Consider the following 25056-nt stretch of genomic DNA (forward strand, 5'->3'; position numbering starts at 1 on the left):
TACAAAATATATTATTAGGGACCAGTAAGTCCAAGCCCTGAGAACCAATCTGCAGAGTTTACTGAGACTTGCATTCATGCCTCAGCTTCCATTGGAAGGCATTTCCTTCAACAACACGTGCCACTAGGTGCCAGTGTTGGTCTACCAAAATGACCCTCAAAAAGTACATGTGGTCCCCACTTTTATATGCTTAACATTTTTGAAAATGGTGACTTTAAAAATAACGTAGAAAGGCAAAATCTAGTCACTAAACAAACATATTTATGTTGGTACATGTGTGATATTATCACACAAAAAAAATCCAATGGACAAAAAGGTTATGTAAAAGGAAGTACAGGCGCATATTAGGCTGTATTAAATTAGTTTAAGGACCCCTTGTAGCACAACAGTTAAGAGCTCAGCTACTAATCGAAAGGTTGGCAGTTCAAACCCACCCAAGGGCGCTGCAGGAAAAAGATCTGATGATCCACTTTCCATAAGGGTTATAGCCAAGAAAACCTTATGGGGCAGTTCTACTCTGTCACATGGGGTTGCTATGAGTTGGAATCAACTTAATGGCACCCAATAACAGCAATAAATTAGTTCAGTGGCGAAGAGTGAAGAATGATCCCTGCTGAGATATTCTTGACTTTACAAGCCATGGGCACTCAGTTGCTACTCATTGAGTGAAGACAGACTTATTTTTAATTGAACAAAAGCAAAATGAACTGAAAGTTAGTATTCAATGCATAAGATTATTGCACAAGAAACATTAACTCTCATTATATTTTTTTATTTCACTTTGTGCTTTTCAGTAAGCTTCCACATTTCTTTCCAAAATGCAAGAGAATTGTTTCAACAAATCTTGTAACTGAATAACAATGTTAAAATTATAATCAATTTAAGGCTAGCTGATACCAACCTTACTTGTGTTTCTAATGAATTATTTTTGCTACATATTTTCCTTTATCACAGGATATACAGACTGTATATACAGAATACTGTGTGACTATTGCTTTGTTGTGATCGTTTTTTCATAGACCATATTGGTGGTGGAGATGAATAACTCATGATCACTGCAATAATGCCTTCCTGCAAAGATGAGTAAATGAGGGTTTGACATCGAGAGTAATGGAAACATATGACACTCACCAAGTAATTTTTTTTGAGTGTGAGAACTCATCATGGCTACAGTAGTATGTTTCAAAAACACAACAGCATCAAAAAGTGTGTTTTCTGAAGGATAATAAAATTAACAGCTGCGTACTATGGGTCAAAATGTTCATTATTAGGATCAATTAATGATGATTTATTTCATTCCCAATAGACCAGAGAAGAGCACATCAGTTTTAATTCAGTGTTCATTACGGGACATGTCCTCTATTACCAAGCTAAGCAGCAACAGTTTAGCATTCAGTTTAGCATGGTCTATGAGAGTTGAGGCACTTCTACAGAACAACAAAGAGCACTTTTAAAACCACTGGCTAAAGCAGCAATAATAAGCAGTGCAGTTTGCCCAGTATATTTTCTTCCAAATTTTATAGTAAACACGTTGTCAGGAAGCTGCAAAATCTCAATACAAAGGGAGAAATTTTCAAATAGAGAAATTCTGAATTTTAAATTTTTCAAAACTTCAGGAGAATTTTCATTCTTATCTCTTGGAATATTGTGTCTACCCATTTATTCTAATCCCTATTCTGGAGTTATTAATAAGATTCACATTTATTATTTGTCTTAACCTTTCTTCAATATTTTCATACTTCGGAAGCGCTTGTGAACAAAGGTGGGCTCAAGCATGACAATGATTGTGAGAATGGTGCCAGACTAGGCAGAGTTTTGTTCTGTTGTGCATGGGAGTCACTACAAGTTGGAACCATCTTTACAGCATCTAACAATAAATAGCTATCTATCCATCATCTGTCTATCTATCTATCATCTACCTACCCATCTATCTATCTATCGTCTATCTATCTTCATATTTATCATGCAGTCTTAATAAAAAACACAAGCAAGTGGACATGAATATATCAGTAAGCATTATAAACACATCGAAGAAATCTGCTAAAGAAAAAATACTATTAGAAAATATTTGTTAAAGTACTTTTAACTCTGTGTTATGTATAAATGAAATATCCAAAAAAAAAAGGTAAGTTAAATGATGGTCAAAGAATCCTTGATGCTGCTGTTTTTTAACTGTAGTATAAAATTGTAATTGAAATTTGGAGCATCAATATCAATAGATTTCAGAATAGAAGGCAACACAAATAAATGTGGTCAAAATAACAAAAGGTACATTCATTAAGAAAACGTAACAATTCTAAACTTAATAGAATATTAATAAGCTTAATTATAGGAGATCTGGTTAAGTCTGTAAATATGTAAATAAAAATTGAAAGAATTATGAAGAACGGAAGTTATAACATCATTTTGGGAGAATTTAATATATTTCTTCCATAATAAATAGAGACATTCAAAAATAAATAGGTAACCTGGTTAACACAATCAACAAATAAAATTGTGGTTGTGTGTGCTGTTGAGTCAATTCCACTTCACAGTGACCCTACAGGGCAGAGTAGAACAGCTGCATAGGCTGCATAGGCTAAAATTTTTACAGAAGCAGATCACCAGGCCTTTTCTCCTTGGGAGCAACTGGTGGGTTCCAACCACAATAAAAGAAAAGTACAAAATGTTTAAAACTAAAATAATGGAATTACTAAATACATCAAAACAAATTAGATGCAACTGAGATAATATTTTAAAGGAAAGTTATAACCTTAAATTCTGGTATTAGAAGGCTATAAAGGAGGTGGAGCAAGATGCCTAAGTGTGCAGATGCTCCTATTTACTCCACCAACAACAATCTCACTTAACAACAAATAATATTAGAGAGAAAAGGTAAGTCCAGAAGAGGGGAAGAGGAAGAATGGGGTTGGCACAGAAACTGGGAGATCCTTCCCACTAACACTGGGAGTGTTCACTCATTGCAGACATTTTGGGATGAGGCTGGGTAACACCCAAAGCAGGGAACACAGAAAAGAATCTAATCTGAGGAAGTTCTAGCATAAATTCTTTAAGGTGGTGCAAATTGGCTGCGGGAGTATGTGGGTTGCATAATTGGGAGGGCAGAAAGGGAGAATGTGGCACTGCATATGAATGCTATTGAATCTTGCTGAGGTCCAAGAAGGACAGGCACTAGCCCAGCTGGAACTGCAAGTGAAGCAGGAAGGGGGCATACCTCAGACTAGGCTACACAGAAGGCAGCCCACAGTGGGACACTGTGGGAGTGCCTATGTAGTGGCACCAGTGAGGGAAAGACATAAGGAACCCTCCACTGTCACCAAGGAAATTTGACCCCAACCAGTTATGTCAGCAACTGCGATCACCCAATCCTCCCATCCTGAGAATGCACACTAAATCCCAGAGACCAAGCATCTAGAACTCCTGAACCAACACTGAAAAAATCCCAACATCAGAACAATATACATTCTTCTCCAGTGCACATAGGTCATTCCCCAGAATAGACACAAAACATGTCTGAACAAATTTAAAAAGACTGAAATCATACAAAGCATCTTCTCTCACCATAACAGTGTGAAGCTAGAATTCAATGACAGGATAAATAAGGAAAGAATAAATACAAGGAAATTAAATAATATACTACTAAAAAACTATAGAAGAAATCAAAAGTGAAATTCAAATAATTCCTAGAATCAATTCAAAATGAAAACACAACATATCAAAACGTTTAGGACACAGTACTCAGAGGGAAATTTATAGCAATAAATGACTACTATAAAACGGAAGATTCAAAATTATTACCTTAAACTGACAACTTGAACAAAAAGAGAAAAGCAAAATGAACCGAAAGCCATCAGAAAAAAAAAAAAAAAGAAGAAGAAGAAGAAAAAGAAATAATAAAAATTGGGGCAAAAATTAATGAAACAGAAAAATAATTGAAAGAATTAACAAAATTGTAAGTTGATTCTTTGAAACGGTAAATAAAAAAGACAAACCACTGGTTAGATTGACAAAAGAAAAAACCAAAAGAGGCAAATAACCAAATTAAGAAAAGAAATGGGTAACATTGCAACCAGTCCAAGAGAGATAAGATTATAACTAATTCCTATGAAAAATTATAATCCAACAAACTTGAAAACCTAGATGAAACACACTACCTATCCAGACAAAGAGGTAAAAAATTTAAACACACCCATTACAAACAAAGAGATTAAAGATGTCATCAAAGAACTAAATGAAATAGAAAACAGAAAAACAATTGAAAGAATTAACAAGACCAAAAGCTGGTTCTTTGAAAAAATCAACAAAATTGAAAAACCATTGGCCAAACCGACAAAAGAAAAACAGGAGGGGAAGCAAGTAACACAAATAAGAAATGAGACAGGCAATATTACAACAGACCCAACTGAAATTAAAAGAAACATACCAGATTATTAGGAAAAATTGTACTCTGCAAATTTGAAAACCTCGAAGAAATCAATGAATTCCTAGAAACACACTACCTACCTAAACTAACACAAACAGAGGTAGAACAACAAAACAGACCCTTAACAAAAGAGATTGCAAAGGTAATCAAAAAACTCCAAACAAAAAAGAAAGCACTGGCCCGGATGGCTTCACTGCAGAGTTCTACCAAACTTTCAGAGAACTACTGAAGGTATTTCAGAGCATAGAAAAGGGAGAAATACTCCCAAACTCATTCTATGAAGCCAGCATATCCCTGATACCAAAACCAGGTAAAGATACCACTAAAAAAGAAAGTTACAAACCTATATCCCTCATGAATGTAGATGCAAAAATCCTCAACAAAATTCTAGCCAATAGAATTCAACAACATATTAAAAAAAAAAAAAATTCACCATGACAAAGTGGGATTCATACCAGGTATACAGGAATGGTTCAACATTAGACAATAATTCATGTAATCCAACACATAGATAAAACAAAAGACAATAATCACATGATTTTGTCAATTGATGCAGAAAAGTCATTTGACAAAGTTCAACATCCATTCATGATAAAAAAAAATCTTAGCAAAATAGGAATAGAAGGAAAATTCATCAACGTAATAAAGGACATTTATACAAAGCCAATAGCTAACATCATCCTAAATGGAGAGAGCCTGAAAGCATTCCACTTGAGATCGAGAATCAGACAAGGATGCCCTATATCACCACTCTTATTCAACATTGTGCTGGAGGTCCTGGCCAGAGCAATTAGCCTAGATAAAGAAATAAAGTGCATCCAGATTGGCAAGAAAGAAGTAAAATTATTTCTACTTGCAGATAACATGATCTTATACACAGAAAACCCTAAGAAAACGACTGAAACTAATAGAAGAGTTGAGCGGAGTATCAGGATACAAGATAAACATACAAAAATCAGTTGGATTCCCCTACGCCAATAAAAAGAACATTGAAGAGGAAATCACGAAATCAATACCATTTACAGTAGCCCCGAAGAAGATAAAATACTTAGGAATAAATCTTACCAGAGATTTAAAAGTCTTATACAAAGAAAACTACAAAACATTTTTGCAAGAAACCAAAAGAGACCTACATTAGTGGAAAAATATACTTGCTCACGGAAAGAAAGGCTTAACATTATAAAAATGTCTATTCTACAAAAAGTGATCTATAGACTTAAAGCAATTCCGATCCAAATTCCAACAACATTCTTTAATGAGATGGAGAAAAAAAATCACCAACTTCATATGAAAGGGAAAGAGGCCCTAGATAAGTAAAACATTACTGAAAAAGGAGAACAAAGTGGGAGGCATTACTCTACCTGATTTTAGAATCTATTATACTGCCACAGTAGTCAAAACAGCCTGGTACTGGCACAACAACAGACACATAGACCAATGGAACAGAATGGAGAATCCAGATAAAAAGCCATCCACATATGAGCAGCTGATATTTGACAAAACCCCAGTCCAGTTAATTGGGGGAAAGATAGTCTTTTAAACAAATGGTGCTGGCATAACTGGATATCCATCTGCAAAAAATGAAACAAGACCCATACCTCACTCCATGCACAAAAATGAGCTCAAAAGGGATCAAAGACCTAAATATAAAATCTAAACTGATAAAGACCGTGGAAGAAAAAATAGGGACAATGTTAGGAGCCCTAATACATGGCATAAACAGTATACAAAACATTATTAAGAATGCAGAAGAAAAACTAGATAACTGGGAGCTCCTAAAAATCAAACACCTATGCTCATCCAAAGACTTCACCAAAAGGGTAAAAAACTACCTACAGACTGGGAAAAAGTTTTTAGCTATGACATTTCTGATCAGCACCTGATCTCTAAAATCTACATGATACTGCAAAAACTCAACCACAAAAAGACAACCCAATTAAAAAACGAGCAAAAGATACGAACAGGCACTTCACTAAAGAAGACATTCAGGTAGCTAACAGATACATGAGGAAATGCTCAAGATCATTAGCCTTTAGAGAAATGCAAATCAAAACTACAATGAGATTTCATCTCACTCCAACAAGGCCGGCATTAATCCAAAAAACACAAAACAATAAATGTTGGAGAGGCTGTGGAGATATTGGAACACTTCCATACTGCTAGTAGGAATGTCAAATGGTACAACCATAGATTTGGTGCTTCTTTAAAAAGCTAGAAATAGAACTACCATAGGCTCCAGCAATCCCACTCCTTGAAATATATCCTAGACAAATAAGAGCCTTTACTTGAACAGATATATACACACCCATGTTCATTGCAGCATTGCTTACAATAGCAAAAAGATGGAAGCAACCAAGGTGCCCATCAGTGGATGAATGGATAAGTTCTGGCATATTCACACAAAGGAATACTACTCATCGGTAAAGAACAGTGATGAATCTGTGAAACATTTCATAACATGGAGAAGCCTGGTAGGCATTGAGCTGAGTGAAATTAGTCAGTTGCAAAAGGACAAATATTGTATAAGACCACTATTATAAGAGCTCGAGAAATAGTTTAAACAGAGAAGAAAATATCCTTTGATGGTTACAGAGGGGGGAGGGAGGGAGGGTGGGAGAGGGGTATCCACTAATTAGATAGTAGATAAGAACTACTTTAGGTGATGGGAAAGACAACACACAATATAGGCAAGGTCAGCGCAACTGGACTAAACCAAGAGCAAAGAAGTTTCCTGAATAAACTGAATGCTTCAAAGGGCCGTGTAGCAGGGGCAGGGGTTTGGGGACCATGGTTTCAGGGGACATCTAAGTCAATTGGCATAATATATAAAATCTATTGGGAAAACATTCTACATCCCACTTTGGAGAGTGGCATCTGGAGCCTGAAATGCTAGCAAGTGGCCATCTAAGATGCATCATTTGGTCTCAACCCACCTGGATCAAAGGACAATGATGAACACCAAGGACACAAGGTAATTACGAGCCCAAGAGACAGAAAGGGCCACGTGAACCAGAGACTACATCAGCCTGAGACCAGAAGAGGTAGATGGTGCTTGGCTACAACTGATGACTGCCCTGACAGGGAACACAACAGAGAACCCCCGAGGGAGCAATAGAGCAGTGGGATACAGACCCCAAATTCTTGTAAAAAGACCAGACTTAATGGTCTGACTGAGACTGGAAGAACCCCTGTGGTCATGGCCCCCAGACCTTCTGTTGGCCCTGGACAGGAACCATTCCCAAAGCCAACTCTTCAGACAGAGATTGGACTGGACCATGGGTTGGAAAGGGATACTGGTGAGCAATGAGCTTCTTGAATCAGGTAGATACTTGAGACTATGTTGGCACCTCCTGCCTGGAGGGGACATGAGGAGGTGGAGGGGGTTAGAAGCTGGCAAAATGGACACGAAAAGAGAGAGTAGAGGGAGAGAGCGGGCTGTCTCATAGTGGGAGAGCAACTGGGAGTATGTAGCAAGGTATAGATAAGTTTTTGTGTGAGAGACTGACTTGATCTGTAAACTTTCACTTACAGCACAATAAAATTAAAAAAAAAAAAGATGTCATCAAAACACTGACTGTCAACAAAAACAAACAAACAAAAAGTCCAGAACCAGATGGCTACACTGGAGAATTCTACCAGACACTCATAGAAGAGTTGACACCAATCCTACTCAAGCACTTCAAAAATGTAGAATAGATGGAGCACTATCGAACCCTTTCTATAATGCCAGCACAACCCTGATACCTTAATCAGGCAAAGATATCACAAAAAAGAAAAATGAAAAGAAAGAAAGAAAAGTGCAGGCCAATATCCCTTGTGAACATAGATGTAAAAATTTTTAGCAAAATTATAGCCAACAGACTTCAGCCAACATTTCAAAAAAAAATCATATACCATGATCAAGTGAGATTCATACCAGGATTACAAGGGTGGTTCAACATTAGAAAATCAATCAATATAATCCACCACACAAATAAAGGAAAAGAACCATATGATGCAAAAAGGCATTTGAAAAAAATCCATGAGCTTTTCCAATGAAAACACCCATCAAAATAGGAATAGAAGGAAAATTTCTCAAAATAATTCAGGGCATATATGCCAAATCAGCAGCCAACATTACGCCAAACAGAGAAAGGCTGAGATCCTTCTCTATGAGAAAAGGATCTAGATAAGGATGGCCTATTATCACCACTCCTATTCAACATTGTACTGGAAGTCCTAGCCAGAGCAAGAAGACAAGAAAGAGAAATAAAAGCTAACCCAAATGGAAATAAAAGCTATCCAAATCTATTTGCAGATGACATGGTCCTGTACATAGAAGACCCTAAAGATCCCACAAGAAAACTTCTGAAACCAATAAAAGAATATAGTAGTGTTGCTGGGTACAAGATCAACACACAAAAATCAGTTGGGTTCCTCTACGTTAACAAAGACTACTCCGAAAAAGAAATCAAGACAACAATACCATATACCATAGCCCCTAAATCAATAAAATAATACCTAGGGGTAAACCTAATCAGGCACATAAAAGACTTATACAGTGAAAAATTTTTAAAATTACTGCAAGAGTCTAAAAGAGATCTACAAAAATGGAAAGATATTCCATGCTCATGGATCAGAAGGCTTAATATAGTGAAAATGTCAATATTACCTAAAGTGATCTACAGATGCATTGCAATTCCGATATGAACCTCAACAATATTCCTTACTGAAATGGAAAAACTAATGACCAAGTTCATATAGAAAGGAAAGAAACCCCAAATAGCCAAAGCAATATTGAAAAAAAAATAGAACAAAGAGATATGTGCAAATAAATTATGTCGGTGTGGGCATACCTATTCATTGAAGACACAAATACTGATACTCCTCAGACATAACCAAACACCTTCCAACATTGGCTTTCTGGGTTTGAAGGCTTAGGACCATAGTTTAATGGGACAACTCAGTCAATTGATGTAAAATAGTTCACAAAATCATTACCTGCATCCTAGTAAAGTGAGTAGCATCTGGGGTATTAAAAGCTTGTGAGCAGCCATCTAAGATACAACAAAGATCTCTACTTGCCAGGAAAGAAACAGTAAGAAGGTAACCAAAAGCTCAGAGACAAAAGAAGTCTACATAAGCCACAACCTCATCTACCCTGAAACCAGAAAACTGAATGATACCCGGCTACCATTACTGACAGTTCTGACTGGGGTCAAAATGGTTGGTCCTGAATAGAATGGGAGAAAAATACAGAGCAGAACTCAAATTCTTATTAAAAAACAAAAAGCCAGACAAACTAAAACTGTAAAGAACAAAGGGCTTCCTAAGATTGTCACCCTGAGACACTCTAAACCTAGAACCCAGATCTATCCCCTGAGATTACTCTTCAGCAAAATAGCAGAGTGGCACCCAAAATAAAGGATATTACCCTTACCCATAAGATCGGTGCCCTACTTAAAAACTGTAAGTAGGAAACCAAAAGGTCAACAATTACTCAAAAGCAAAGATGAGAAGATAAGGGGCAGGGAAACTAGAGTACTAGAAAGGGAACAAACTGAGCACAATTAAAGAGAATGTTGACACATTGTGATGAATGTATCTAATGTCACTGAACTACTTGCGTGGAAATTGTCATATGGGAACCTAGCTCGCTGTGTAAATTTTCATCAAAAACAAAATAAAATAATTTTTTTTTTTTTAAAAAAAGAAGGCTATAAGAAGTTAAAAAAATGAAGCACAGAATAACCCGAAGAATATGTAAGGAGGGAAACGACAAGAGTGAGAATAGAAATTTATAGAATTTGTATGAAAGATGCTGGAAAGACAAAATATTATTCAAAAATATTTTTAAAGTACTTAAAGTACTGCAAAGCCAAAGTTAGTTCCTTTAAACAGCTATAATAACATAAATATAAAAATGAAATACTAAAATATAACTAAAAAGGAAACATAATTACAGAGCAAAATATTTTTAATAAGAATACTATGAAAATGTTTATGCTAATAAATTTTATATTAACATTTTCTGTGAATTATAGTGCAATCGCATACAGTTGTAAGCAATAAAACAGAGACATCCCATGTTTCTTCCCAATAATACGATTTTTCAAAACTATAGTATATTTTTGTTATAGTATATAGCACAACTAGGATATTGACTTTGATCCAATCCACCGATCTTAATCAGATTTTCCCAGTTTTAATTGCAATCATTTGTGTGTGTCTCTCTGTGTGTGTATGTGGGTGTGCGTGCATCAACTAAAATAAAGGGTTCCGTCACCACCAAGATTCCCGACGTTGCCGTTTTTAACCACACTCTCCTCCAGCCCTACCTAACCTTCCTCCTCCCTCACCCCTAGATCGTGCCACTCCCTGCAACCACTAATCTTTTTTCCATTTCAAAAATATTGTCTTCGCAAAAATGTTATATAAATTTGATCATATAGTATTTGAGTGTTTTTTTTTTTTATTAAGCGTAATACTCTGAAGATTATACAATTTGTTGTTTAGATCAATTGCTGATTCTTTTTACTACTCAGCAGTATTTCATGGTATGAATATACCACAGTTTGTTTAACCGTTCACCTGTTGAAGGACGTCTGGACTGTTTCCACCTTTGGGCTGCAATGAATAAAGCTGCTATGAACATTCCTGTCCAGGTTTTTATGAGACCATAAGTTTTCATTTCTCTGTGGCAAATGCCCAAATGTGCAATTCCTGGATTGTAGAGTAAGTGTAAATTTAATTTTATAAGCATTTGCCAATTTTTTTCCAGAGTGGCCATACCATTTTACATTTCCACCAACAATGTATAAGTGATCCAGCTTCTCCCCAACCTCACCAGCATTTGGTGTCTTCACTAGATCTCGTTGTGACCATTTTTGTTAGCAAGCAGTGATATCTCATTGCGGTTTTAACTTGCATTTCCCTACAAAGAATGATAGTGAGCATCTTTTAATATGTTTATCTGTTTATAACCTCTTCAGTGAAATGTCTTAATGTGTTTTGCCCATTTTTTATTTGACTGATTTTTTACCGTCGACTTTTGAGATTTTTTATATATTCTAAATAAGTTATTTGTCATATATGTGGTTAGCAAATATTTTTGTACATTCTGTAGATTGCCTTCCCATTTTCTTCACATGGACTTTCTTAAGGCCAAAGTATTTACTTTTGATGAGGTCCAATTTGTCCATTTTTTCTTTTATGGATTGTGTCTTTGATGCCAAGTTTAAGAACTCTGCCTAGTCCTACATACTGAAGATTTTCTTCTACTTTTCCCAGGAAGTTTTATAGCTTACATTTAAATCTGTGATTTATTTTCAGTTAAGTTTTGTATAAGGTGTGAGTCTTAGGTGGAGGTTTATTTTTTGGCGTATGAATGTCCGAGCACTCCAGCACCATTTGTTAAAAAGGTTGTCAACGTTATCTTTATTTCATTGAATTACTTTTGCATCTTTATCAAAAATCAGTTGAGCATCTTAGCGTGAGCCTACTTCTTGGTCCTCCAGTTTGTTTCATTGATCTGTGCGTCCATCCCACTGCCAGTACCACACTGTCTGCATTACAGTAGCTATAAGATTTGATCTGGGTAATAAAGTGGGTATCCCTTTCATTTTATTCTTTCTCAAGATTGTTTCAGCTCTTTAGGGATTTTCTATATAAATTTTATAATAAGCTGATCTATGTCTATAAAAGGAGCCCTGGTGGCAAAGTTGTTAAGAGTTCAGTTGCTAAGCAAAATTTGGCAGTTCAAATCCACCAGCTGCTTCTTGGAAACCCTATGGGACAGTTTTACTCTGTCCTATAATGTCACTATCAGTCAGAATCCAACTGCACCATGATGGGTTTATGTTTATTAAAAAAAAAAAAAAAAAAACCTTGTTGGAATCTTGATAGCAATTTCATTAAGCTTGTAGAATAATTTGGGAGAATTCACATCTTTGCTATACTGAGTCTTTCAATCTAGGGATAAAATATGCCCTTGAATTTACCTAGGTCTTCTCTGATGTCACATCAATTTTGAATTTTTCTTTTACATCCAGACGCTGTACATGACTTTTCAAGTGTATACTTACATATTTCATTTTCCCTGGAGTGACTGAAAATGGAATTGGATTGTCAATTTCGGTATCCACAGGTTCATTGTTAATATACATAACTGTGATTGATATTTTTGTGTTGATTTTGTATAGTGTAACTCATTTATAGAAGTTCTTTTGTAGATTCCTTGGAATTTTCTACAAAACAATCATGTCATCTAAAAATAGGAACGGTTTTATTCCTTCTTTTCCAAACTCTATGCCTTTAATTTCCTTTATTACATATTGAAGTGTCTAGTATGATGTTAGCTGTAGGTTTTTGCAGATGCTCTTTATCAAAATGAAGCTTCTCTCTCTAGTTTTATGAAATTTGTTTTATCTTGAGTTGGTATTGAATTTTGTCAAATGTATTTTCTTAATTAGTATGTGATTTTTCTTCTTCAGCTTGTTGATATGGTGGGTTACATTGATCAATTTTCTAGTGCTGATCTAGTCTTACATATGTGGAATAAAACCCACGTTGGGAAAATATGTAATTCTTTTTATACATTGTGGGATTCTGTTTGGCAGCATATATATATATACACACACACATACATATGTATATACACACACATACATATGTATACATATATATACACATATATACACATATATATATAATACACGTGTATTTTTTTGACAGGAAGTTCAATTTATTGGTGGGCAACATAGAGACGGGAAGGTCAGTTTACTGGTGGGCACTGGTCAGGTGGAAACTCTGGTGGTGTAGTGGTTAAGTGCTACCTCTGCTAACCAAAAGATCAGCAGTTCAAATCCACCAGGTGCTCCTTGGAAACTCTATGGGGCAGTTCTGCTCTGTCCTAGAGGGTCCCTTTGAGTCGGAATCAACTTGACAGCAATGGGTTTGGTTTTTGGGTTTTTTACTGGTCAGGCAGGGCAGTGCTGCCAAAGCCTTCAGGAATGCAGGGCCCTCCACTTTTCCAAGAGGTCATGACTGGGACTGTATTTGACTCCACAACCATCCAGGATGAGGCACTTTTCAGCCACCATGTCTTCAAACTCATCAGCATTAAGCTTGGTAAAGCCCCACTTTTTGGAGATAGGGGTCTTCTGGCACCCAGGAAACTTTAACTTGGCCCTGCATTGGGCCTCAATCACATGCTCCTTGTTTTGTAGCTTGGTGCAGATGAAATGGTGACTTGGCCAACATGGACCCTGGCCAATGTACCATGGACTTTTCCAAAGGCACCTCACACACCGGTCTAGAGCCTGTCAGCCCCAGAACAGGACAACAGCCTCTTGATGTGGATGACATGAAAGGAATAGAGCCACACTCGGATGTGAAAGCCATCTTTGCCACAACTTTTCACCATGCACTTGTTGGCACAAATACAGGCAGTCCCCAGGGCTTCTGAGCAGAGCTGCTCATACCCATCAGGCACCACGTGGCCACAGAGTGGGAACCCATCCACTTTTGCCTTCTTCTGACCCAGGTCAAAGATGCCAATCTTGCCATCAGGGATACCTCAGGAGAAGTGGGACTTCGGGTAGAGCTTGTTCTTATATTACCAGTAACAATGGTCAGGGGGGCTGCCCATGGTGACACCAGGATCTTTACGGTGTGCCGAAGGAAAAGTGCTGGTGTTTTGCTGACGATTTTTTGCACCTTAGTTCATCAGAGACTGTCTTAGTCACCTAGTGCTGCTATAGCAGAAATACCACAAGTAGATGGCTTTAAAAAAGCGAAGTGTATTCTCTCATAGTCCAGCAGGCTGGAAGTCCAAATTCAGGGCTCTGGCTCCAGGGAAAGGCTTTCTGTCTTTGTCGACTATGAAAGAAGGTCCTTGTCATCAGTCTTTCCTTGGTCCGGGAGCATCTCAGCACAGGGACCCCAAGTCCAAAGGATGTGCTCTGTTCCCGGCCCTGCTTTTTTGGTGGTGTGAGGTGCCCAACTCTCTGCTTGCTTCTCTTTCCTTTTATCTCTTGTTAGATAAAAGTTGGTGCAGGCCACACCCCAGGCAAACTCCCTTTACATGATCAGGGATGTGATTTTAGTAAGGATGTTACAATCCCACACTAATCCTCTTTAACATAAAATTACAATCATAAAATGGAGGATAATCACACAATACTGAGAATCATGGCCTAACCAAGTTGACATATTTTTTGGGGACACAATTCAATCCATGACAGAGATATTGGTGTGTAATTTTCTATTTTCTATATTTGAACTGAGTTTCTTATAAACAGTATATAGCTGGATTGAGGTTTTTTTAATCTATTTTTAATTGGTATATTTAGACCATTCATATTAAAATAATTATTGATATGCTAGCATTTAAGCTGAAGTTTTGTAAGTTTTTTGTTTGTTTTCTCTGATTCTCATCCCTCTGTTTCTCGTTTCCTACCTCCCTGTGAGTTTCTTAAACATATTTTCATGATCTGTGTTTATTTATAGTGATTTAGAGTATATCTCTTTGTATAGTTTTCATGGTTGTTGCTTTGGGTGTTCAAATATACATGTGTGACTAACCACTATCTACTGATATCAACATTTTATCATATTGAGTATGGAAACTTCACTTCTTTTTATGTCTCTTTACCTTTCCCACTTTTAAGTATCATTTTTTGATACAACTAATGGTGTTATAATTTTCTTTCAATCGTTAAGTATGATTTATAAAACTCATGATGAAAATGATGAGGTGCTCCTTCGTCTATGCCAAGAAATTTGGAGGGCAATTTCCTAGCCAACTAACTGGAAGAGATCCGTTGTGGGTCCCTCTTGCCAGTTCCACCCAGCCATCCCTCTCTTCTGCTAAGCAGGGCCTGGAGTCTCAATCACAAGGGGATGGAGACTTCCCAGGCACACTGCAGTTGTGGTGGAATCTAGAAGGGGAAGGAACAACTTCCCAGGCCAGACACTTGTTGTGGCAAGACTCCCCACCAGTGTCCCCAGGCTGCTGGGTGTCCTGGTATTTCTGGGCAGGGAGGATAGTCTCAGGCCTTGGGGATAATGATACTCCTTGGCCCAAGTTCTTGTGTTGTGGGGTCCCTCTTGCGAGCTTTGCAAGGTGACTCAGTATCTCTAGCTAGCAGAAAAGAAGGCAAGCATTTTCCCTGTCTGCTTTTGTTAGCCAAGCTCCAAATTGATTCCCCTTGCTGGACTTGCTGGACTCACTGGTATTGTCAAAAGATGTCTTGTTCAGTCCAGGGGAGGAATGAACCTACATGAATTGCCTTCTCTTGCTAGTTTGGGGATCAATAAATGCAGGGTTCAGTTAGCCTTCTTTATTCGGTTGGAGAACTAAGTCACTGTATTGCTCCACCTATCCTGGAGTTCCTAACCAGTTTGCCTTCTTCTTAGTACATTTTAGAGTTCTCTGTTGCTTGTCTCTTCCATTATTTCCAGGATTTACAGTTGTGATGGGTGGTGCAAACAGTTAATGCACTCAGCTGCTAACCAAAAGTTCAGAGGTTCAAGTCCACCCAGAGCTACCTTGCGAGAAAGGCCTGGTGATTTACTTCTAAAAAATCAGCCCCTGAAAACCACATGGAACACAGTTCCGCTCTGACATACATGGGGCGGCCATGAGTCAGAACTGGCTCCGCGGCAACTGCTGATCGTCTTATTTAGCAGAGAAGAACAGGGAAGAAGCATAGTTCTCGCTATCTTGTTTGGACCAGTAGTAGCCTGCCCATAATTTTTTAAATAAATAGATTGGACAATTTCCTAGAGCAGCGTAACTTTACGAATCTGACTTGAGATGATGTAGAAAACCTCAATGGACCTGTAACCATTGGAGTAATTGAAACAGGATTTAAGATATTCACAGAAAAAAAAAAGGTGCATTTAATTAAGTGAGTTCTATCAAATATTCCAAATAATGGGATGTAATGAATATTTCCAAATTAATTTTAAAAGGCTAGTACAATTGTAATATCAAAACCCAAATTCAGATATATAGAAAAGAATAATTATAGATCAAGCTTATTTATGAACATGGAGGTTACACTTCTAACAGAATTTTTAGCAAACCTAAGTCAGCAATGTATATAAGAGATAATTCCAGGTTGGGTCCCTCCCAGGAATGCAAGGCTGATTCAAGATTAGACAGTCTATGTGATTCACTATTTTAAAGATTAAACAGAAAGGCCTCATGACTTTTACAGATCATGTGAAAAAGCATTTGATATACAAACGTTAGGAACTTGCATGTTACACTGAAAATCATATTAAGACATCAACATGAAAAGATGCTGCATTCTAGCAGAGGTCCTAAATCACACACAGATTTGTTAAAGAATACAGCTAATGATATTTCTGTAATCCCTTCCTCCACAGAAAGGAAAAATAATGAGGCTACAAAATGAAGTCTCCCATATGCCTAGATACAGAAGGAAACTGCATATAAATAGGCAACTGGAATTTATGTCTCATATGGCCAAGCTTAGTAATAATTGGGAAATGGGAATTAAGAACATGTGTTACTGTTTCACAAACATAAGCCAAAATTAAAAAAAACTTTGACAAAATAAAATATTGGTGCAAATGTGGAGCAAGGGGAACATTAATACTTTGCAAGTATTTGTGTAATTTGAATTTTGGAAATTTGGAAGTACTGAGTAAATTAGAAATTGTACTTATCATATAACCCAATCATTCCACTCCTATGTATCAATCCTAGAGAGACAAACATGAAGATAAAAAGACGTGCTCAAGAAAGTTCCTGACACCTTTCCTAGATACCATGGGAGAAAATGGATGTTCTACATGTCTAGCAACAGGAAAAGGCCTAAACCAAATGGTTTTTCTTCATTCCATAGGATATTATAAGCAGTGAAAACAAGAGCCTTAGAAATACATGTATAAATATAAAAAGTATTAAAAAGTAAGGAAATATTAAAAAGTTAGGAGAAGAACTATAGAGGGGTGGGGGAGGAATGGGGATGGAAAAACACTAAAAAGACAATAGATAAGCAGTAACTTAAGTGAAGGGTAAGACAGTACACAATACGGGGGAAGCCAGCACAACTTGTACAAGGCAAGGTCGTGGAGACTCCATAGACACATCCAAACTCCCTGAGGGCCCAAATTACTAGGGTAAGGGCTGTGGGGACCATGGTCTTGGGGGAACATCTAGCTCAAATGACATAGTTTATAAAGAAAATGTTCTACATTCTACTTTGGTGAATAGCATCTGGGATCTTAAAAGCTTGTGAGCAGCCATCTAAGATACTCCGCTGGTCTCACCCCATCAGGAGCAAGGGAGAATAAAGAAAATCAAAGACAAAAGGGAAAGATTAGTCCAAAAGATTAAAGGACCAAAACTACCACAGCCTGCACCAGACAGTCCAGCACAACTAAATAGTGCCCAGCTACCACCGCTGACTGCCCTGACAGGCATCACAATAGAGGATCCTGGACAGAGCTGGAGAAAAATGTAGAACAAAATTCTAGCTCACAAAAAAGACCAGGCTTACTGGCCTGACAGAGACTGGAGAAAACCCAGGAATATGGTTGCTGGACACCCTTTTAGTTCAGTAATGAAATCACTCTTGAGGTTTACCCTTCAGCCAAAGATTAAACAGGCCCATTATATAAAACAAGACTAAAGTGGAACAATAGCTTGGGGGCAAGGACTAGAAGCAGAAGGGGACAGGAAAGCTGGTAATGGGGAACCCAAGGTCGAGAAGGGAGAGTGTTGAGGTGTCTTGGGGTTGGTAACTAATGTCACAAAACAATGTGGTTGCTAATTTTTTAATGAGAAACTAGTTTATTGTGTAAACCTTCAACTGAAGTACAATAATAATAATAATAAAAACACCATCCATAAAAGAGAATAACATAAAATGGGATTCATAAATTTAAAAACTTTTGCTCTGCAAAAGACCCTAATAAGAGGATAAAAAATATCCACAACAGATGGCAAGAAAATATTTGTAAACCACATATCTGACAGAGGACTCATACCTAGTCTATATAAATAGCTCTCAAAACTCAACAGCAAAAAGACAAACAATCCAGTTAGAACAAGGGTAAAAGACATGCAGAGATCCTTCACTGAAGAGGTTATGTAGAGGGTGAGTAAGCACTGATAAGCAACATCACTAGCCATCAGAGAAATGCAAACTAAGACCACAATGACATAGTCTTACACACCCATCAAAACAGCTAAAATAAAAAATAGCAACAACACCAAATGCTGGTGAGAATGCAGAAACTAGATCTCTCAAACATTGCTGGTGTGAATTTAAAATTTTACAGCCCCTCTGAAAAATAGTTAGGCCGTTCCTTACAAAATTACACGCACTGTTACCGTACGATCCAGCAACTAACTGCACTCTTGGACATATTCCAGAGAAATGAAAACTTCTGTCCACACAAAACCTGTACACAGTTGTTCATAGCAGCTTTATTTATAGCAAAAACATAGAAACAGCCAGTATATGTCCTTTGGTTAAACAAACACCCACATGGAATCCTGCTCAGCGAAACTGTTGACGTATGCCACAACTTGAGTGAACCTCAAGGACATTATGCTGAGAGAGAAAAGCCAATATCAAAATGTTACGTGCTGTACGATTGCATGTATATAACATTCTTGAAATGACATTATAGAGATGAGGTTAGGGATGGTGCGGGGGTCAATGGGGGAGTATGACCTCAAAGGGGTAGCATAAGGGAGCGCTGTCTCTGTATCTAGATGATGGTGCTCACCTTAGTTTACACAAGTGATAATATTATACAGAACTATCACACACATGGAAACCCTGGTGGTATAGTGGTTAAGAGCTATAATTGCTAATCGAAAGGTCAGCAGTTCAAATCTACCAGGAGCTTCTTGGAAACCATATGGGGCAGTTCTACTCTGTCCTTTAGTGTCACAATGAGTCAGAATTGACTCGACGGCAATGGGTTTGGTTTTTGATTATACGTGTACATTGTATCAATGTCAAATTACTCATTGTAGTTACTTAAGATTAAGCCATTGGAAGGAACTAGGTGAAGGATACATAGAACCTCCCTGTACTGTTTGCAAGTTCCTACAGATCTACATTTATTGGGGAGGGAAATTTTTCTTTCTTTTTTAAAGATGCCATTACAAAGGAGAAAAGATTACCTTGAAAGGAATGAAAGTGACAAGAGATTTCCCCTCAGCAATAAAACAGGCCAGGAGCAAATGGAGTGGCAATGTCAAAATACTGATGGAAAATAATTATTATATAGATTTTCATATCAGGCTAAACTCAAAAATGAGAGTTAGAATGTAAAAAAATAAAAAGAAGTGTGTAAATAGACTATGCAAGTTACCTCCCTCAGGTCCTAAAGAAATAAAGAGCTATAGAATAACGATATATTGTGGGGGTATTAACATGACAAAATACAACAACAACAACTACAAGAATAATAACAATTAGAGTAGAAAAAAGTTATAATAGGATACATGTATTACTCTTCTATATTTTGCAAATGTAAAAATATGCAAAGCCACTCATATATTTTACCTCTGAAAGGAGAGAGGGGATTGTGAACATTGAAGGCCACGTGGGGTGATGTATTTGTAATATTTCATTTTTTAATTGGTTGTTGGGGAAGTAATGATATTTATATTATACTTTATATGGGTGTGAATATGAAATAGTTCATAATAAAAAAGAAACAAAAGCCAGTTTTCAGCTTTTACTAAATCCACAATTCTATTCCCTAGAGAAAAATTATCTACAGCTTCCTATAAACACTTCCAGAAATTTTCCTTGAACATACACACTGGGGTGGCTCTATCTCGCTCTCTCTGTCTCTGTCATCTCCCTCTATCTCTACCTGTCTCTTTAGTTCTAGCTCTTTCTGTAGTTCTTTCTCTGCCTTTTCACCTGTATTTTAAATAGCGTATTGAAGATCCTGGTTCTATACCCTGCTTTTAAAAATATTTAATAATATTCTCTCAAGGTTTTCCATGTCAGCACATGCCAACCCAGTTCATTCTTTCTAGTATTTGCATTGATTTTCATGGAATGCATAGGTCAGAATTACTTTTACAGGACTTTACTGTAATTGTAATTAGGCGATTAGTAGGTTTTTATTTTGTTTTGTTTGCTATTACAAAGCTTTGTAAGTGCAAAGTTGCCCATGAAATTTGTAGAATAAATTGAAAGAAGTCCAGTTGCCATGTCATGATAGTTTTCAGATTTTGTTAGCATTTGACACTTAGTATGGAAAACTTAATCTATGCTGGTGTGAAAGGCAAAATATGTCATTACATCAACATCTGAAATTTTCTTCTTTTTTTTTTTTTATGGTGTAAGCATCAGTTCACATAAACTTCATTCTTTTGTAGAATCCATCAGTGGAACTACCTCACCTATTTCTTATTTGGGAGTATATTTGAAAGTTTTTTTCAATTTCTTCTGTGATTAATGTCCTATTTATGTTTTATTTCTCTCAGCCGGGGTCATTTTGAACATTTATGTTGTTGTTAGTTGCCGTCAAGTCGGCTCTGACTCATGGCGACCTTGTGTATAACAGAAGGAAGTGGCCCTGTACCATCTTCATAACCATTGGTGTTTATGAGTCCACTGCCCTAGAATCACTAGGATTTTCACGTTTATTTACACATAGCAATGCCTACAAATATTTAACTTCCCCTGGAGCTATTGTTTGTCCTACTCACTTCCACCTCTGTGTACTTGACATCCTCCTCTTATTTTCTTAATTAACTCCAGCTTAACTTCTTTAATACTGTTGTTTCCCTTAGGCTTATCTGTTCTTACTGTCATCCACAATGGTGAACTTGGTTCCTTGAAGAAACATCCATGCCTCAGCCTTCTCCCTTTTGCCAATACATGATCATCACAAAGGACATGCTCAGTTAACTTTCGTGAACGACATTCAGGCATGCATTTTTTTTATCTTCAATTCAGCAACTAATGCATTGTTTTTTTGTATGAAGATATAAGTACTTTCAAACTTCAGCCAATAAAAAAGGTGAATACCATATTCATTTGACATCTCTACAATTAGAACATTCATACTCTAAAAATTTGATTCATTGCTCAATACCTGAAAATTAAATGTGTCCTAAATATTTACTATATCTTTCTGAAGGAGTCCTGGTGGTGCAGTGGTTAAGCACTTGGCTGCTAACGGAAAGATCGGTGGTTCTAACCGACTAGCCACTCCACAGGAGAAAGATGTGGTAGTTGGCTTCCACAGGATTTACAGCCTTCGAAGCCCTATGGGGCAGTTCTACTTTGTCCTATAGGGTCGCTATGAGTTGGAATGAACTCCATAGCAGTGAATTTTGTTTAAAGTGGGTTATATGTCTCTGATCAGTGTTCACAGATGGAGGTTCAAATCTTGACTCCCAAGTACAGGCTGCTGACATTAGACATGTTCCTCCATTTCTGAAATGCAGACTGAAAATGTATAGACCTTTGGGGAAAATTAAATAATATTTGTAAATATGTAGCAATAGCTTACTCAGTGTTTGCATTATTGTTATTAAATTGCTATTATAAATATCATTGATGGAACCCATACCACCCTGCCACCAGCAAGAACTTTGCAAAGAATTCACCAAACACTCTTCTGCTCAAAACTCATGTTGGCATTCAATTGTCCCCTGAATATTCTGTATTCCCTGGTCTGTCAAATAAAACAAAACCCTTTGCAACTTCAACCTGTTCATTATTTTCAGACTCATCCTTTTTTGCTTATTTATTGCTAGGAAACAAATTACCACAAAAATCACCAGCTTAAAACAGCATACATTTATTATCTCCCAATTTCTGTGGATCAGTAATCTAGACGCAACTCAATCCCATCTTCTGTGTAGGATGACCTACTTACCCAAATTTATTAAGGATTTTCTAAACTATTTTAGCACTGAAAATCCTTACCCCAGGAAATCCCTTAGTCCCAGGGAAACTGAGATGGTTGTTCTACCACAGCCTATAGTCAAGGTGTTGGCTGAGCTGTATCATCTAAAAGCTTGACTGAAACATCTACTTCCAAGATCACGTGGTTGCTGGCAAGGTTCATTTCCTTACAGTCTGTTGGATTGAGAGTCTTGGTTTCTTTCTGGCTTTTGGAGCCATCTGGGCTCCTCCAACATGACAGATTGCTTTATTAAGGCAAGCAAAACAAGAAAGCTAAAGTGTGAGTCTATTAGCAAGAATTACAAAGTAATACTTTGCCATATTATGTTGGTTAGAAGCAAGTCACTATGTTTAGTGTACTCTCAAGGGGAGGCAATTACACACTGGTATTAATACCAGGAGGTGAAGATCACTGGGGACCATCTTAGAAGCCTGCCTATCACACCCCTACTCTAAGAACCTTATTCTAGAGCCACAGTAAGGCTTGGACTTCCCCAAAGCCTTTTTGTTTCTTTTGTGTTTTGTTTTTATTCTTCAATGATACTTGTAATGACATTTGTTTTCCATGTATGACTGAAAATTATAGTTATTTCTAAAGAATCAAATCCAATTTCATTTCCATTTTATTAATAACTCTCATCTCCATACTCATATTCCCAAGACATAATTAATGATCCAACCTCTCTTTTCTCATAGCATTGTGTAAGTATTAGGTGTTTATTACATAATATAAGTAATTGTCAAGTATTTGTCTCCACCTCCAGACCTTGAGGAATGCACTTGTTTTTTAATCTTTATAACTATGGGATAGTTTCTTTTCTATAGCACCTTTTCAATAAATGCTCTCCTCAAACAGCAAAAGAACCTGATTATCAACAATTCCACTAAAATAGCTCTAAACGAATATGCATTAGAAACGGCATGTCTCCCAAGGGAACTGCATATGCCAAGCAAGTGGTATGAATAATTTAGAAGAGCTCTCTTCAGAAGTCAGAGGCGATTATGTCAGTGGTTGAATCACCACTAAAAGTTTCACACCCTAATATTTCACCTGCTTTCAGTGCTTCTGGGAAAAGGAAAATCGGGCCTAAGAGCTGTGAAAACTCATGGTATTTGTGTGTAATGAATCATCGTGTCAGTCAGAGTCATATAGCTCCCCACAGGGTGAGGAGGTTTCACTGGTCCTGATATGATATTTATCAGTCACAATGATAATTACCCGGTGGCTCTGTTGGGGCCTGCAGGGCATTTATAAAATCAAAAAATGGTGATTGCATTTTTCCTACTCAAGATACATATTTATAAGTATTTAACAAAAGGAAAACATTGTTTGGCTAAAGCTCCACATGCACATATATCATGGACTCTTAGACTTACAGAGGCGTAACAAACCTGTGGTTCTCAAAAAGAACCCCTCTTAGAAGTTTTTGATTTACCCACTGGTTGAGATGATACAAATTGGAACCATTCAAGAAACTTAAAAAAATAAATAAATAAAAGGAGAATATAGCTTTTTATACCCGTCGCATTAGTCTAAGTTTAACTCTGCCAGTTACAAAAACAAAACAAAACAAAAAACAACTGGCAATCATACGTGAATATTTATCCCACTCATGTAAGGGTGACAGGAGACCGCCTCAGCAGGTATGGTCAGTGAAGGTGGAGAGGACCAGTGCCTTTCTCAGAGGCACAGGTCCTCTCCATATAAACATTTGCACACTATATAAACATAGTGTGCAAATGTTTATATAAGTTTAAATAAAATAGCACACGTTTTGATTCATCATTTTATCCTTTATCTTGCAGACACACAAAATTGTGTATAACAGTATCATTACAGTGCTTTGTCATAACATAAAGTAGAAACACTCTCCGTTGTTGTTGTTAGGTGCCCTCTAGTTGGTTCTGACTCTTAGAAACCCCATGCACAACAGAATGAAACACTGCCAGGTCCTGCGCCATCCTCACAATCATTGTTATGCTTGAACCCGTTGTTGCAACCATTGTGTCAATCCATCTCAATGAGTGTCTTCCTCTTCTTTGCCGACCCTCTGCTTAACCAAGCATGATGTCCTTCTCCAGGGACTGATTCTTCCTAATAACAAGTCCAAAGCATGTGAGATGAAGTCATTCTATCCTTGCTTTTAAGGAGCATTCTGGCTGTACTTATTCCAAGTCAGATTTGTTCATTATTTTGGCAGACCACAGTATATTCAATATTCTTTGCCAACACCATAAATCAGAGGCATCAATTCCTCTTTTGTTTTCCTTATTCAATGTCCAGCTTTCACACACATATGAAGTGATTGAAAACACCAATGCTTTAGTCAGGTGCACCTTAGTCCTCAAAGTGACATCTTTGCTTTTCAACACTTTAAAGAGGCCTTTTAGAGCATATTTGCCCAATGCAATGTGTCGTTTCATTTCTTGCCTGCCGCTTCCATGGGTATTCATTGTGAATCCAAGTAAAATGAAATCCTTGACAACTTCAATCTTTTGTCTATCATGATGTTACTTATTGATCCAGCTGTGAGGATTTTTGTTTTCTTTATGTTGAGGAATAATCCATACTGAGGCTGTGGTCTTTGATCTTCATCAGTAAGTGCTTCAAGTCCTCTTCACTTTGAACAAGGAAGGTTGTGTCATCTGCATAATGCAGGTTGTTAATGAGTCTTCCTTCAATCCTGATGCCCATTCTCCCTCTTATAGTCCAGCTTCTCAGAT

At 37.1% G+C, this 25056-nt stretch overlaps 1 pseudogene; it reads right to left on the reverse strand.

The window, feature by feature from the left end:
• Positions 1-13407: 13407 nt before the first annotated feature.
• Positions 13408-25056, reverse strand: part of LOC126081605 (60S ribosomal protein L10-like) — a 39940-nt pseudogene continuing 28291 nt past the window's right edge.

Source organism: Elephas maximus, chromosome 8 (assembly GCF_024166365.1).
Source record: "Elephas maximus indicus isolate mEleMax1 chromosome 8, mEleMax1 primary haplotype, whole genome shotgun sequence".
In the NCBI taxonomy this organism is placed as follows: Eukaryota; Metazoa; Chordata; class Mammalia; order Proboscidea; family Elephantidae; genus Elephas; species Elephas maximus.